Source organism: Hipposideros armiger, unplaced genomic scaffold (assembly GCF_001890085.2).
Source record: "Hipposideros armiger isolate ML-2016 unplaced genomic scaffold, ASM189008v1 scaffold_551, whole genome shotgun sequence".
In the NCBI taxonomy this organism is placed as follows: domain Eukaryota; kingdom Metazoa; phylum Chordata; class Mammalia; order Chiroptera; family Hipposideridae; genus Hipposideros; species Hipposideros armiger.
The window spans coordinates 346,053-352,052 of NW_017731901.1; the positions used below are offsets into that span (position 1 = coordinate 346,053).

At 42.5% G+C, this 6,000-nt stretch overlaps 1 protein-coding gene across 5 annotated transcripts in view; it reads right to left on the reverse strand.

The window, feature by feature from the left end:
* KLF8 (KLF transcription factor 8) overlaps positions 1-6,000 on the reverse strand; it is a 178,145-nt gene that overhangs the window by 169,059 nt on the left and 3,086 nt on the right. The window contains exon 1 of one of the 5 annotated variants that reach the window (XM_019669273.1): positions 2,950-3,011. The exons of the other annotated variants lie outside the window; for them this stretch is intronic. The gene's annotated coding sequence lies outside the window, so the exon portion shown is untranslated. Of the gene's footprint in view, positions 1-2,949; positions 3,012-6,000 lie in introns of those variants that run through there. 5 annotated transcript variants of the gene reach the window in all.

Sequence of the window (6,000 nt, forward strand, 5' to 3'; positions counted from 1 at the left end):
CTCAGTGGATAGAGCGTGTGCTCCTAACAACAAGGCTGCTGGTTCGACTCCCGCATGGGATGGTGGCTACGCCCACCTGCAACTAAGACTGAACTTGGCACCTTGAGCTTAGAGGCCACAAGCTGCCAATGGGCAGTTAGATGGCGATTGGCAACCTCCACAATGAAGATTGAAGAGCAACAACTTGGCTGGTCCCCTTTCCCAATTCCCCAACACTGTTCCTCTCTCCCAATTCCCCAATAAAATCTTTAAAAAAAAGAGTTATAGATGTCTCTAGGCTTTATTGTTTGGTTGTTTATGTGATTTTTGGTCAGGGATAGAAATGTGAGTGGAGGGTTTGATGATAAATTCGGTTTTAGACATATTTAGTGTCATGTGTCAAGTTAAGATGTTCAGTTAACAGATGAATGAATGGATGGGTCCAGGCTCAGGGAAAACATTCAGCTTGGAGATGCAGATTTGTCATACAGGCATTTAAATGGAAGATGAAACTCTTAAGTGGATGAGATAGCCCAAATAAGGATTATAGAGTGGCAAGAGAAGAGAATGAAAAGAGCAGTCAGAGAGGTTGGTAGTGATCCAAGATAGAGCGTTGTCATGTAAGACAAGGAAGGGAAGGTTTTAAAGAAGGAAGGAATGTACAACAGCCTCAAATGGAGTAGTGTCAAGTATGTTGAAAACCTAAAGTGAGAGCACTGAACATGATATTTAGGAGCACTTTCAGTAACTTTGCAAAAGCAGTTTCATTAACGATTTAAATGTAAACTACAAAAAAAAATGGGGTGGTGATTTGAGTGAGTGTTTTTAAAGACAGATTGATTTAGATCAGGGAACTAATGTGTCTGCAAGCTGAACATTAGGCAGTATAGCATATCATTCAAAGTATAGAATTTGTAGCCTTGGATTCAAATCTCAGCTCTTCCATTTGGGCAAGTTGCTTGACTTTTCTGTGCCCCAATTTCCCCAACTGAAAAATGGAGAAAATAATAGTATTTACTTCATGGGATTGTTGTGAGCATTATATGAATTTATACAGGTAAAGTGTTCAGCACAGGGCTTGGCACAGAGTAGGTCTTCAATAAATGTTAGATATGTTAGGTGGGGATGGTTGGACAGGTGGTAGAACCAAAGAAGAAAAAGAAATTGAAGATAGGAGAGAAGGAAGCTGATAGAACAAATTCTTAGATGGTATAGGAGAAAATGGATCCTCTTCTACTTGCTAGCTGTGTGACCTTGGGTAAGTTACTTTGCTTTTCTGTGCCTCAGTTTTTTGTTTATAAAATGGTGATGATAATAGTACCTACCTCACAAGGTTATTATGAGGATTAAATGAAACGATACATGAAAACACTTCCCCACTGGGGAGGACTTGGGGAGAAGGATAGTGAATCGCTTAGAAGAAATCATGTGTGGCAGCAAGGCTGAAAGTTAATAAAAGTTTCTGAGTGAATAATTCTCACAATTTCATGATAGAGTAAAACAGTGCTACCAAATCTCTTGATGTTTTCTTAAAAAGGTTAAACACTCTTCTAGTGCTAATAAATTTAGTGTGATTTTTTAATTAAAGTATGTCGAAAAGACTTTTTTAATCTAAGTAGTTTCAAATGGGTTTGAAACCTTTGGCAGAGAATTATGTTATAAAACAATGGTTAGTACGAAATTAAATTGTATTCGTTGACATGAATTCAGCAATAAGCTTACCAAGTTTTTCTTCAAAGTAATATTGTATCCAAAGACTAAAAATATAAATTATCTTGATTGTGTTAAGATGAACAATTGAAGATTCATCCTCCTTACTAGAGTAGAATTTTAAGTAAAATAATTGTTGATTATTTATTTTCTTTAAAAGTGGCTTTCTATCTTATTCAGAATAAAAGCCAAAATCTTTACAAGGTCCTATATGATCAGACCCTCCCTGTCTCTCTAACTGCATGACCTCCCACTCCTCTCTCCATTCCAATGACACTGGCTTTCTTGCTATTCCTTGAACACCTCAAGCCTGTGCATATTCTATTTCCTCTGTATAGAACATCCTTCCCTCACATATTCCCATGCCTGGCCCTCTCACTTCATTCAGATATATTCTTAAATATCACTATATCAGAGAAGTCTTCCTTAACTGCTCTATATCAAATAGATCTCCTCAATTCCAAGTGCCTTATTTTTTTCTCACACCTTATTCCCCCCCCAACAAATTTCTTGTTTATTGGCTTTCCCTTCCATCAATCCATCTTTATTAGAATAGAATCTACAAGGGGACAGGGGCTTTACTTTGTTCATTGCTAAAATTTCCCAGTCTTGTGCAGTGATGGCACAGAGTGGATCCTCAGTATTTGTTGAATGAATGAATTCATGAATATCATAACACAATGTACTTTTGTGTAGATACCTTTGTATATCACAGCTCAGCTCCCTACCCTTGAAGGCTAAGCAGCAACTAGAAAGGAACTCAGACCAAAGTAAATGTATGGGCAAGCTTTACTAGTCTAGGCAAGAACAGCAGAGCCCACCAGATACAGGCATTTGAGAAGAGGAAATGGGGGTCAAAACTACTAGTAAAAGAGAGAAAGAGAGAGAGAGAGAGAGAGAGAGAGAGAGAGAGAGAGAGAGAGAGAGAGAGAGAACAAAGTGTCCTTTTTTGCAATTATCCCCCATGAGCCCTTTTTTGCCTTTGCATAAACAGAAATTCTCTGCAATCCCAGGAAGNGGCATTTGAGAAGAGGAAATGGGGGTCAAAACTACTAGTAAAAGAGAGAGAGAGAGAGAGAGAGAGAGAGAGAGAGAGAGAGAGAGAGAGAGGGAGAGAGAGAGAACAAAGTGTCCTTTTTTGCAATTATCCCCCATGAGCCCTTTTTTGCCTTTGCATAAACAGAAATTCTCTGCAATCCCAGGAAGCAGAATGAATGACACCAAACAATTTAAATTGCTCTGGGGAAGCCACTTCAATACCTTGGAGAAGGATGTATATTGCTTGCCTGTGGTACTTGTTAGTGGGTTCACAAACCTTTCATTGTCCTAGGAAGGAAATAACCATATTTCAGCAATGGTATTTATGACAGCTATGAACTGCCTGGTTCCCGTATCCTGCAACTAGAAACTCTCTCAAAGAAAAATAAACCAACATGTACACAAAGGGACAATCAAATGTTAAAATGGAAGCACAGCAATCTCTAACATATTCCATGCATACCAAATGCAGAAGGCTGGCTATGGAACCAGCACATAGTTCCTTCCCCACCCTCCATGCAAGGGCGTGGATAGCAGAGTTCAGTGAGTGTGACATGTACAAGTGGTTCTTGGCTCTGAGACAAGACTGTACTCCCACTGATGAAAGTAGCCAGGAGAGTTCCAGTTGAATTAATGTATCCTTTTTTTTTTCTTTAGGAGCCCATAGGCCAGTGACTTTAGGGAGAAAGAACCCTAAGTGAGGCTTTCTTCTTTATCTGAAACCAGCAGACTCAATGATATGGCCATTAACAATATGGTCCTGGGGGACAACCAAGATGGTGCAGTAGGTAAACGCTGTGTTTACCTTCTCTCACAACCACATCAAAATTACGACTAATCTACAAAACAATCACTATTGAGCATCGCCTAAAATCAAACTAAATCGAAGCCTTTCAACTAAGAATGTGCAGAAGAAGCCACCTCCAGACTGGTAGGAAGGTCAGAGATGCAGAACGGACTGGTCCCACACCTGCTTGTGACCATTAATGATCGGGAGGGTATTTCAGCTGTGGGGGTCCTTCTCCAGCCCCTAGAAGTGCGAGAGGTCCCAGCCCAGGGTTCCAGTGCTGGGGAGAGAAAGCCCCATAGTTTTGGGGTGTGAAAACCAGCGGAGATTGTGACTGAGACTGAATGCAGCTGCGCTCACAGGTGCTCCTCTTAAAGGGATTGTGCACAGACTTACTCACCAATGGAATCACTTGCTCTGAGCTCCAGCAGTGGGACAGTAGCTTAAAAGGTGGCAGAGATAAATGGTGGGGAATTAAGTTATCTGGCTTGGGACGGGGGCTCGAGAGGCAGCTTTCTCCTGGACGGGGGAACTGGGGGAGGCCATTGTTTCTTTTTTGAGTCTTCCCCCTTCCCAGCGCACACTCTAACACAGGCAGCCGCCATATCTGAGTCTCCCCAATGCAATTCATTCACCACGCCCTGGCAATTAGAGACCTGGCCCCACCCAACTTTCAGGCATATCCAGGCTGCTTTCAGCGGCTTTTTCATGAAGACAGCCTGCCTTGGCTCAAGCTAAGGACTTTCCTAGCCTCTCAAAGGTTCATGAAACCCAGACAGGCAGCATCTGGCTTGAGTATGTCCTGCACTTCTGACTGAGCAGCCCTAAGCTGGCACTAGCGGCAGCCAGCCTTGGTTCGTGTTTGGTCTCTCAAGGTGCTTCCAAGCACAGCAAGGGCAGCAGCCATATGCAGATTTCTTTCTGGTTCTCACTAGGTGGTCCCGGGTGGGGCACAGGCTGTGGCTGAAGTAGACCTATAGCAGATCCTATCAAAGGTGGTCCTGGGGCTGGTGCCCCCAGTGGACAGCTTCAAAACTAGCTGTAGCATCATCCAGCCACCTCCAAGTACAACACACCCAAGAGATGGATTGGGCAGACATCAGAGTCCTGCTGAGGCAGATTCTGCTCCATAGGGTCAGCCCCTGCACAACAACTCTTCCACTGCAGTCAAGGCCAGTCCTCACAACCAGTGAGCCCAAGGATCAATCCCTTACACTGCTGTGCAATTATCAACCAAGGCTCAACTACAAGAGGAGTGTACACACAACCCACACAAGGGACACAACTGGAGTGCATGGCTAAGGTGACCAGAAAGACTGTGCCACTGAACCCCACATCACACCTACTACATAAGGCCATTCTACTAAGACTGGAAGACATAGCAGCTCTATGTAATACACAGGAACAAACACAGGGAGGCAGCCAAATGGGGAGACAAAGAACAGAACAAAGCTCCAGAAAAAGAACTAAGTGAAACAGAAATAAGCAATCTATTAAATGCAGAGTTCCAAATATTGGTTATAAGAATGCTCAGTGATGTCAGGGAGAACTTTAACAGAGATAGGAAGCATAAAAATGGAAATGAAAACCATAAAAAAACAATGAGTCAGAAATAAAGGATACAATAACGGAAATTAAGAATATATTACAGGGAGTCAACAGTAGATTAGATGAAGCAGAGGATCCAACCAGCGATGTAAAAGATAAGGTAGTAGAAAACACCCAACCAGAACAGCAAAAAGAAAAAAGAACCCAAAAAATTGAGAAGAGTTTAAGGGGCCTCCAGGACAATATCAAGCATACCAGCATTTACATTATAGGGGTACCAGAAGGAGAAGAGCGAAAGCAAGGAACTGAAAACCTATTTGAAGAAATAATGACAGAAAACTTCCCTAACCTGGTAAAGGAAATAGATATACAAGCCCAGAAAGTGCAGAGAATCCCAAACAAGATGAACCCAAAGAAGCCAACACCAAGACACATCATAATTAAAATGCTAAAGGTTAAATACAAAGAGAGAATCTTAAAAGCAGCAAGAGAAAAGCAGTTAGTTACCTACAAGGGGGGGGCCCTATGTGACTGTCACCTGATTTCTCAACAGAAACTTTACAGGCAAGAAGGGAATGGCAGGAAATATTCCAAGTGATGAAAAGCAACGACATACAACCAATATTGCTCTACCCAGCAAAGCTGTCATTTAGAATTGAAGGACAGATAAGGAGCTTCCTAGACAAGAAAAAGGTGAAGGAGTTCATCATCACCAAACCAGTATTACAAGGAAACTTAGAGGGACTTCTTTAAGGTAAGGATGGGTGAAAGGGGAAGGGATCAAGAAGTGCAAATTGGGGCCGGCCGAGTGGCGCGATGGTTAAGAGCTGGCTTGGGACGCCGGAGGGCCCCGGTTCGGATCCCACATATGAGGGCCAGTGACACTGCCCTCTACAGGTAAGATGCTGAACAACAGTTCAACCTGGAGCTGGGCTGCC